General features: G+C 34.0%; 1 protein-coding gene across 2 annotated transcripts in view; it reads left to right on the top strand.

Annotated features, from left to right (window-relative positions):
- The first annotated feature begins 3,671 nt into the window (after window positions 1-3,671).
- Window positions 3,672-10,841, top strand: part of LOC128999827 (fatty acyl-CoA reductase wat-like) — a 28,305-nt gene continuing 21,135 nt past the window's right edge. Inside the window, exon 1 of one of the 2 annotated variants that reach the window (XM_054426523.1) lies at window positions 3,672-3,779. The gene's annotated coding sequence lies outside the window, so the exon portion shown is untranslated. Of the gene's footprint in view, window positions 3,780-5,128; window positions 5,225-10,841 lie in introns of those variants that run through there. The other variant, XM_054426524.1, reaches the window with a different exon arrangement.

Raw genomic sequence — 10,841 nt, 5'->3', positions numbered from 1 at the left:
TAACGGGAGGCTTCTAGATAAAGGAAATGTATCGTTTAGATTGCGTATACATTGTTTAGATAATTAGGCAATTAACCACCTCAATCAGTTGAAATAATGTGAACAAACTATGTATACAAGACCTTTCGCCACATTACACTGTAAACAGCCTCTTTCTGTACTCTTTTTAGACTAGAAAGTAAACAAAGAATAAAGAATGTTTACAGAAAAGAAAGGGACCGGCAAAGTCAGCTGGAGTACGGTAAACACAGCTGGAGTACGATAAACGTACTGGCGCAACAATGCAAATATTGCGTTAGTGTTAATCTCACTATTCCGGAGGCTATAACATTATTATATTTTCTATTGATTTTGACTTATATGTTTCTTTAAAACCATCAATTACATAATTACTTAGACTATACATTGAAGAAAAAGTTGAGAAACATAACATCGTCACATCTTTATAACAAAGAAATCAAAAGTAAGAGAAACATTATACATGCTCGGACGTATATATTTCCTGACGTCATTGAAGCCTTAGCCTTGGTTAACATAACCTCAATAACTCATCGAAAGGCGGTGAGGTTATGTGAGGCGTCAACAAATGACAGACGAATACACAGGCATTTCCAATTCTAATGACTGTTGGAACTTTCAATGTTGGACGAAAGTAGACGTACTAGCTACATCAGTAAATGTAAACAAACTTACCAACTGACTCACTTTTGGTTGTGATGTATGGACAATTTTTAGCATTCAATGAGGAAGATCTTATACGAAAATAGACAGCAACAAGGTAACTGAATAGATATAGTGCTCGCCTAGTAATAGAAGGCTGACTGTTTGAACCTGTTCAATTCGAAACTGGTCCAGCTGTTATTCATTATTGACCTGGAAAAAATGACATAACTGAAGAACCAGCTGATCTAAGTCAGTAACAAACTACACTAGTTAAAGTCAAAGTTATTAATTGCTAGATTGACAAAGTTGAGGTAATTCATTCAAAACTCGTCGTTGAAGCTCTTTTTTCGTGTCTAGTTCATATTCAGTACCGATTGCGAGTGTCGACGAAATGTTGTTTCTAATAATTTAGGGTTAATTTCATGATTCGTGCTTAATGTTTTATCTATGGTCATATCCTGGAACAGAAACAATATTGACCAATGGACCATAAACATAAACAAATGACGTCACTAGCCTGAGTGGCTATAGCTGTAACAGCCGGTTTGTAACGTTTTTTGACAGTTCCATTATTTTAATTACTAACATGTTTACTTCGGGCCAGTGATGTCATTTGTTTATGTTTATGAGCCACACCGTTTATGTTGTAATATTCGTGGTTATCCTTGAGTATTTGGTTTGTAATGGTGATAACTGCTAAAATCAGCTGATTATTGACAAAGAATTTATAAATTGGTTTAAATACCTGCTTCTAGTAATCCAATAGTCGCAATTACTGGATTTAATTATATTTTATTGGATTACTAGAAGCAGTTAAACCAATTTATATATTCAACGTAATACGGAGGCTAACATAAAAAATGAGACAAGGAATTCTCTTTATTCCACTTATCCGGATACTTACTTCCCGAAATTTGCCTTCAACTAAGCACCCAGAACTGTCAGCTCATGAATTGTTTTCTACAACGTAATGACGTAAGTGATTTGTTTAACAGAAAATAAGTAAAAGATACACCATGTTTCAAAAATAATAACGATTGTAATATTAGCTTGAAAATTAGAGCTATAAACTTGGGAAATCATTTTGCGCAACGTGTTAGTTGTACACTATGTAATATTTACATATAATGTACATATCTTAAGTGTTGTATGACATAATGTATGGGTTTATTTAGATTATAGTTGACATCAGACATATAAAAATCTCCAAAACAAAACAGGACAGGTAAACAGTAGTACAGGTAGGTTGTGTTTATAATACAAGTTTTCCCCTGAACAACGAAGTTAGATCACCTTGTGTTCGAAGTAGTTTTGCCACAAACCAATGACTATCCATTATTACCTCGCAAGTGGAATCATTTGCCTTCAATAGGAACTCTTGAATAATCGTATATTCAACATGAACGATGATTAAACGCTTTTACCTAATAGTAGGTTTCGTGGAGCCAGTTGTGTGGGCTTTATGTGAAGGTTGTATAAAATGTAAAACAAACTGTTATAAAGTTGTTATCTAATGGAGAGATGCAATCGGAAAAACCACGTTTGAAGTGAAAACTATTTGTTTGGCAATGTGTTTAATTCTACCGATTATTTTATATTTCTCATCACTAATTGGTTTTTTGTAACATCATATTTTGGCACCAATTGAATACAGGTTGTCAGGCTGATTCTAAAATATTTAAGAATTGTAAATACTTTAAAAACATCTGTACTAACCTTCCTCATTCGTTGGAATTGCGTTAAATATTACCACTGACATAGAATCTGCTGTTTTAATCAGTATTTTAATCCTATTGCAACTAACTCTCAATCTCAATTCATCAGATCTAACTGCACGTAGTCAAATCTTTATACCAACCGTTTCAAATAACACAATTTAATATTAAGTCAATTCTTTGTATCTAAAGTCAATGCCAAGGGTTATTTAAACATCTACAAAGTTGACGATCGTTTCATCAATAGACGAGATTTTAGAAAACAGGTCTAGTAGATTTTGTCGTTTCAGATTTCACGTTATTTTTTAATCCAGCTTACAAATTAACGTAAAGTCACAGACAACAGAACAACCATAGAGTAATTAAGTTTTACTCTCTGGTCTTTTGTATAAACCACAATTCCAGCAAAAAGAGCTGCAGTATCTTAATCAACCCCACAAAAACAATAAATTACTCACTCATAATAATACTTAGACACATTGACATACATCATAACATATTCGTAGTTAGTGCAGAGTAGGGTACAATATGTGAAAAAATATACGTAGGCCTACGATACTAAACAGGAATTGATCGTTTTCTATGTTTATTTATCATTTCTAATGCAATGCACTAATTTAAATTTCGGTTTGCCTACCTTAACCCGAAATCCAGAACTCTGGATCTTGATCAATAAGAAAAAAATTTTGTTTCTATAGTCACCTGACAAAGTGGGTTTCCTTGCACTGATTATAGTTCAGAAAGTTGCCAATTGCTGCATTTATGTACTTTTGCCGCACAATTTTTGCCGCACTCTTTTTTACCGCACTCCATTATTCCACTATTCCAACCAAACAACACAGAACAGTATGCTTTTATTATGCATGTAATCCGTGTACGATTGAAAATAAGTTGGCAACACATAAAGATACTCAAACTACGATCAGCTGTTGCAGCGTTTGCCATTTTGTTCAACGCTTGGATTTAACCTAACCTAAAACGTGTTGTTTATTGTTTGAAAGACTAATTATTTCTATGCTCTGTAATAACTGTAGGAAAAATATAATGGGTAACACGAGTGCAAATTGCCTTCGCACACTAGTTACACAAATTATTGGAAAATCAAATCGCTCCCGCGCGTCTCAAATCCACACCACGTCTAAGACACCAAGAAAAATATTCCATAGTGTAAATGTTTTTGTATTTTAGGACTTAATTGGTCCTATAAATACGAACGGTTTTATCGAATGGATACTGGAGAGATATCCAACTTCGTTGTATCTTAGGGCCAGTGTGTTAGTGGTTGGAGGGGGAAGGAGTTTTGCCAGTCCAAGCCAAGTCCCTTGGTGACTCTACACTGCCGCGGTTGTAGTTTAGTTGTGTTTGGACTACGTTTACCTTTCTCGAACCATCACACCGCCAGTAAGTCCAGCTATTTAAATTTTAAAGTACCTTAGTTAATTTTTAAATCTGAATTTTTACACTTGGGTTGAACAGTAACTGTAGTTTAGTTATTTGTGAGATTATTTAAACTTTTACGTTTAAAAATAGTTTTCTAGGTTATATATTTTTTACACTCCTAGACGTAATTAATTTATTGACAGAATAGAAACACAAAAATGATTTATTTTATACAAATTTTTCATTTATTAAAGAATTTTTATTTAGATTTGTTGAGAGTATAATTGTGTAAATTAATAACCTATATTAGTCAAGTTTATTTAAAATATTATCTTTTTATTTGTACTTAAAAATCATTTAGCTGTGATTCTTTAGTATCAAATGTACATTAGTTTTGCGATCTTCACAATACTTGTAGTAAAAAAGTTTGAACCTATAAGTCAAGTTTAATTCAACTTTATAATATTCATCTCCAAAGAAAATCCCATAGTTAAGAAACCGTTTAAGACTTCATAATTTACTCGAACCCACTTTTAGTACAGTACCAGGTACTGTAGGTCTACTACAGTGTTTTAGTATGAAGCAGCGGTGGTTTTAGATATAATTGGGGGTGGGGTAAAAACAAGATGTTACCCAATACATCTTGGGGTAAGATGTGTAAAATAGTGCCTTGGTACCTCAATAGTTTTTAGAATAGTACTGATATTGCAAACACTGCACTTTTTTCGATGCGGGGTTTGAAGGGGGTATAAAATGTTCCGTTGATTTAAAAGAGCGCTCTGCGGAATAGGTTAAGTCTTAGTTAAATATCCCTTTAACCAATTTATCTTTTAAGTAAAAGATCATTTACTTCCCTGGAGGTCCTTGTTTGATAAATTTGAACTCAAACGTAGATAATATGGTAAAACGACGATTTAAAGTTTTGTTCAAACTCTTTTTCAATTAATCTCACAATTTGGAAAGCTTGTAACTAATGAAGCTGAAAAAGATCCCCCCTCCCGCGAAAAAACGTGTTGGTAGTCAATAAAACATATTTCAAAACCTTTACTCTAGTTAAATACCGCAATCAGAGTTAGGTTAACATTAAGTTACAAAATGTCAGACTAGAAATTATTCCTATTTTTGAAAGACATGTTTTTAGGCGAGGTTTATTATATTGATCAGCTTGTGGACTTCACTCACCTTAATTTACAGGACTCGTCCAAATGTGTTTAGGTTAAGTAAATCAAAGCTCCAAAATTTTGGCTGTTTTCATTGTCCCATTAATATTTATAGCCATTGAAACTGGGGGGACTACTCACCATGGCCAAGGTTAAAACTGCATCTGCCTATTTAGTGCAGTTTTAGCAACCACTTCCTAGGTAAACGTCAAGTGTTGACCCAATTCCATAATGAGTGATGATTTAGTAGCAACGTTCGGTATAGTTTGTTTGATTTGTATCATCAACATGATTAAGTTATTCCAAGTAAGTCTGTGATGTTAAATTTAAGTAAACAAAACCTGTATTTTGCCATTATGTTTTGGATAGATGCTACTTTAACAACTTAAAGTTTTCCTATTTAAATGAGGTCTTAGAAACTGTGTCACCCTACAAGGAAGCTTGCGTAGCCTAACTGTCATTGTAAGATAGTAATTTCTAAACTCGGCCAATAAATTTCCAACGGTGAAAGTTATTAGGTTCGAACATTTCCTGGAATTCCTCTGCGCTGCACCTTTGCTCCTCGTTACAGCAGACCTGCGTACTTTAATTATGCATGGGAAGCGCAGGAGTTAGCTGTGAGGTTACGTAAAATTGAAAATATTTTCTGCTACAACGCCAGGAAAGTTAAATTGAATATTAGTATAAGGTTCTCACATTTTATTCGAAATTTTAATATATTCTACATTAGACTGAAAGTGTTCGATCATTGACTTAGAATCAGGGTAGACATCGGATGTAGTTGTGGGAAATAGCTTTATCAAATGGAATATCTGAATGAGCCCCAACTATGGAAATTGTTTTTCCAATCTTAGTTTTTTATGGTACCTATGACAGTTTATAATGATGTAAAAGGTTCTATGATTCACAATTTTTTTTTTAGCATAATTGTTTCGAAGACATAAATGAAATAAACTACTTTCATTTTTGAATCTAAAATTGGATTCGACTTTGACGTAAGAAAGACAACTTCTATCCAGAGTCTAAAATTCTTTTTCACAAACAATACACTGGCAAAATACAGCAGCATGCAGACTTGGGTTTAATATGTATTTATTAGTTTTAAAATGTTCAAAATGTCATAATTGGCGCCAATTTATTCAATGACTTGTAATGGCAGTCTTATATATTATTCACTAATTAAAATTGTCCACGCTTTAAAGTACTCATAAAATGTTTGTGAATGGATTGACTTTTGTGAAAGACGAATATAAAATAGAATAAGTTATGGCGTCCACCGCTGGGAGCGCCGTGTAGTTAAGCCGCACGCGCTACGTAGCTATACGGCACTCTGAGCGGTGGACGTCAGAACTTATGCTAACCGCAGCACTGCTGTCGGTCTATATTTAATTCTATTTGTTTATGATCTGAGGCTTCGATTCTCAAACAGAAAATTACGATTTTAATTTTTTGATCAAATAAACAACCGTTCTAAACGTACTACAAGTACTAATTCGAGGTGGGGAAAGCTTCAATATTTGCAAATATAGATAAACTAACCTTGATCTTAGATGGTTTCGTCTTTTAATTTTGGATAAGAAGATAAGTCCTGTTAAATGGATTTGGCAAAGTGTTTTAACACTGTGATGTTGAAAACAAAGCTGTTTTGCACCTCCAAAACAATAGTGTGAAGGGTGCAGTCAAGGTTACACAAAGATTGGCGTCTTTAGGTGAAGATTTGTAGACTAATAGTATTTTGCGATCATCACACGAACTGACTCAATCAACAATTAAGCATTTTCTATTAAGATAATAAATAAGACGTATGTCTGTCTATATCTGTCGGTATGATTATTTGAAGACTACGATTTACACGCAAAAACAACAGAACCAATTGGTGTTAAATTTTACAAAAATAAAGCTACAGCTCCGATGATTTGTTGCTACGGTATTGACCGAGGTATATGCCCCGTTGGCGAGAGTGTTTGAGGCGAGTTAAGTAAAAATATTGATTGGTCACCACACCAACAAAGAGAAAACTCACAATGTTTACGTTTGCGTAGACATTTAAATGTAAACAAGCAGAATTGTCAAATTCACTTTCACAATCCAACACAGCTGGTTCAAACAAATTAAATATTTTGCACAAACAGAACCGGAGGACGAGCCACAGCTCGGTATAGATTATTTCGATTGTAAAAGCAATACAGAGGAAACTCACGTTTTATTTCCAACTAATTTTGGCTTTTATTAGTAAGAAGTTTCGGTGGAATTTTAATTTATACTATGGACATTTTAACTAGCTAATCCACAACACATTTATTTTACAGTCCTGGTAAAATAATTCGTTTTAGCCTATACTTGCATAAACATTGTATGACAATTTATTTAAACACCGGATTGATATTTTAAAATTCAAATTTATATAAAGTAAATATAATACCGTATTATTAAATATTTATTTCACTGTTAAACCAAAGTTTGCCAACAATTGCCTCAGTACTTCGAGGATTAAGTTTTGGTAGGAGACAGCCAAGTAAAATAATCTGTATTTGATCGGAACTATTTTCCTCTGTATCGAGTAATCTTCAGTGTAATCTTTGCTCAATGGTAACAGCTGACGTTTTCCCCTTCTACTACCTATGGATGGCTTATAAACACGTGTTACTATTATGGTCTTTTGTTTACTTTTTCCTTGGTTATTTTTATCAACAAAACATGGCTACTTGGCAACCTATAAGGCCAATGTTAATTTTTTTTATTTTTAAATAATTTGTGTAGCAAATTACGAATTTTCCTGAGGTAGTGGCAATTACGCAATAACGTCAATCACGTTTTTAGGCCAGAAATTCATTATTTACAATATTTGAGGGAAATCATCGAAGCCGTTTTCGAGATCTTTGTACGAACAAAGCACACATATCTTGTATTGAGCAAGCAAACATTGGTCATATAGGTCATATAGGTGTATAGGTGGTCGTAGGTTTATTTATCAACTAAAATATTATTGGTATAAAGCTAAACCATGTAACTGTATACTGTATTACGAAAAAAATAAAAACTGCTGATACATGTTGAAAACAAAGAATGACTTACTGTATCTATTTTACAAACTCAGTGAAAAGTTATACACTCATCCTAAAAATGTACATATTATTTTGTTACTCAATAAACTTCTGGTCAGCAAAAGATACACCAAAGCGTACCGAAATATGGTTACCTTCTAATTAGTTGCGAGATAAAATTTAACTATTTGTATTACAAATAGCACAAGGACGTTCATGTTGTCGAATTTACTTTTGATACAAAACGTGTTTGTTAGTTGAAGTCCAAAACGTCACGTTTTCACACCAAACTTGTTCAACATATAAACTACAAGAACGCAACTATATTCGGTACGATACGTTCTGTTCTTACGTTCGGATTCTAATTCACGACCTTTACCATAGTGGGCCTGGTGGGATTTGAGGTAAACCGGTTTGGCATGAGGTCAAAGTTTAAGCGTGGATCTTACTTTTAGAAACTGAGATAAGTATAGGCGTCACTTGCCGCCGATCCTACTTGGTCAGAACCATGTCTTCCAATGTTATACCTTGGTCCCTTGGAACAGAAAGGATCATGTGTAGGACATGTTTTTTTTATCATACATCTCTGTGAGTGGTAAATGGAATTTCAGATTTCAATGTAGAATATAGTTTTAAGGGCCGTTCAACTGTTCCTAATCTAGAAGTATAGTATTATAATGTAATTTTATCTGTGACTAGGAAAATCAAGATATAAATTTAGCAAATTAATGTATCCGAATAACAGATTTAAAGAAAATATATACTGTATAACTTTCGTAAAGTTTGATATGTGTATACAGTATTTTTTGGACACTCGCAATACAGGATTAACCGTTTACAGAAGATCTGTTTGAACAGAGTTTGGCTTTTATTTAATTGGAGTCTGTTTTACAAGTTCTATAAATCTGTGTGCTGTATAATCATATACTATATATTGTATAATATTTTATATTACAACTGAATATACTATTCATTCCGGCATTGATCGGTGTATCATTGCATATTAATGGATAAATATGATTAGTTTGTAAAATTTACACGTTTGTCAATATATTGATTTTTGTCAAAGTCAAACTGTGTGAAAAAATGTAAAATGATAAAGTTTTTGCCGCGTGTATAAGATCTTGGAGGGGCAGTTTAAATACCAAGCAGATCTGTAATACTGTATTTGGGATTACAGGGAAATTTGAGATTTTTGAAAAAAGGTACTGAAAATGATAAGGGCCCGTGGATCTACAATACTAATTCTGAAACAAAACGAAACTATTTAACACGCCACATTTTGAGTTTAACGTGCGTTTTGTTGCGTTTTGCCAAAACGGCCACACACAGAATAAACAGGATTTGCCTTAACCTTGATTCAAGGACTTTAGGACAACTCCTAAACGAAACCTGCTTCACATTTCCTGCACAACTAGTCCTATAAACTGGTTGTTTAGTTCAGAGTCGCAAATCCTGTCACATTTTTGTTTCTTTGTCTATCAAGGATAACGTACACAGGTCTGCATTCTTTGAGTGGAAAACCAAGTCACGAAATTACAAAGATTACCTACAGATCAGAGCAGATTACTAAAATTAATATATTGAATTCGGGCCCATGCAGTCTTAGCACTATAGTAATCCTTGGTATAACGCCCAGTGTCTAGGTAAACTTACGACTCTCATTCCGATGTTAAAGTTGTAACTAGAACAAAAAATATAACTTGGTTGAATTGAGCGTTTACTGAACTTTAACTTTTACTCACAACTTTGTGAATATTGAATTGTGAATAATGTGAATACTCCGTGTGAATATTCCAAAACATTCCTGTCGAAGATAACCCTTCAATAACAACATTAGGGAAGCGGCTCAAACCTTTCCCATGTCCGCGGTTAGTATCTTCTGTAGCTGATTACTTTCTCAACTTCTATCGTGATATTATCTATATCTGTGGTTGTCAACACGACTGACGCCAGTGGAAAACACGCCAAACTTGGCAAAATACACACAAAACTTACCAGTGATGTAATACCTTCCGCAGTGTGTGCTTTTTCTAAACAACCCTTGTATTTTGTCTGAGGAATTCACCATATGTGAACCTAAAACTGCTCGTAAAAACAGAATGGAGCCGCCTGGTCTAGTGGAAGAGCTCAGGGCTTCGGTCCAGGAGGTCTTGGGTTAAAATCCTGCAAATCGCCATATTATAATGCCACAGCTCTTTAGGCCTAGCCTGATGTTAATGTTAATTGAGCCTAGCGTACGAGAATGCTAAGAAAGGACAATTAATGAAAGAAACATTGTGACAAGTTTGATTCTGAACAGAACTAACTCACTCAACTCGGAACTTCCAACAAAGAAGTTCACAGCCAGTGAGCAACGGAAGGAAGTACCAAAACAACCAGAGCGTTGTATAACACTGTAATTTCTTTAGCGTATTCCAGCCAATAATTCAGCAGCAAAAAACATCAACTCGTGGACGGCGGAATCCAGAAAAGTATAGCAGTATAGAAAGAAATAATTTTTAGATGTTTACATGCATGATGATTGACTTATGTTTAAATCTTCGAAAATTATCCATTCATCACCCACCCTCTCAATAATAAATACATTAATTTGATAGTGAATAAGTCAGGACTTTATATGAAGAAATATATTATTCTCAGCGATTTTCCGTTCTATACCATGTTTGGCCAAACGTTCAGCGTACTTGTGCGCAAAGCATTAGTAGGTACTAACACCAATATTTTGTAAACAGAAACTTTGACTGTTGGGAGAAATAGACGTCCTATTCTCACGATAAAATTTTAGCTAGTTTTAGAGTGAAAGTAACTTACTTAATTCCCATCTACAGAGTGTGCTAAGATAAATTACTAATTTTGTCGTATATCCCCAGCTTTTA

The sequence above is a fragment of the Macrosteles quadrilineatus genome, unplaced genomic scaffold, assembly GCF_028750875.1.
Source record: "Macrosteles quadrilineatus isolate MER2022 unplaced genomic scaffold, UCM_ALF_1.0 Scaffold_8__2_contigs__length_117827958, whole genome shotgun sequence".
In the NCBI taxonomy this organism is placed as follows: domain Eukaryota; kingdom Metazoa; phylum Arthropoda; class Insecta; order Hemiptera; family Cicadellidae; genus Macrosteles; species Macrosteles quadrilineatus.
Note: the sequence above shows the minus strand (reverse complement) of the source record. Positions and strands in the feature narration are given on the sequence as shown.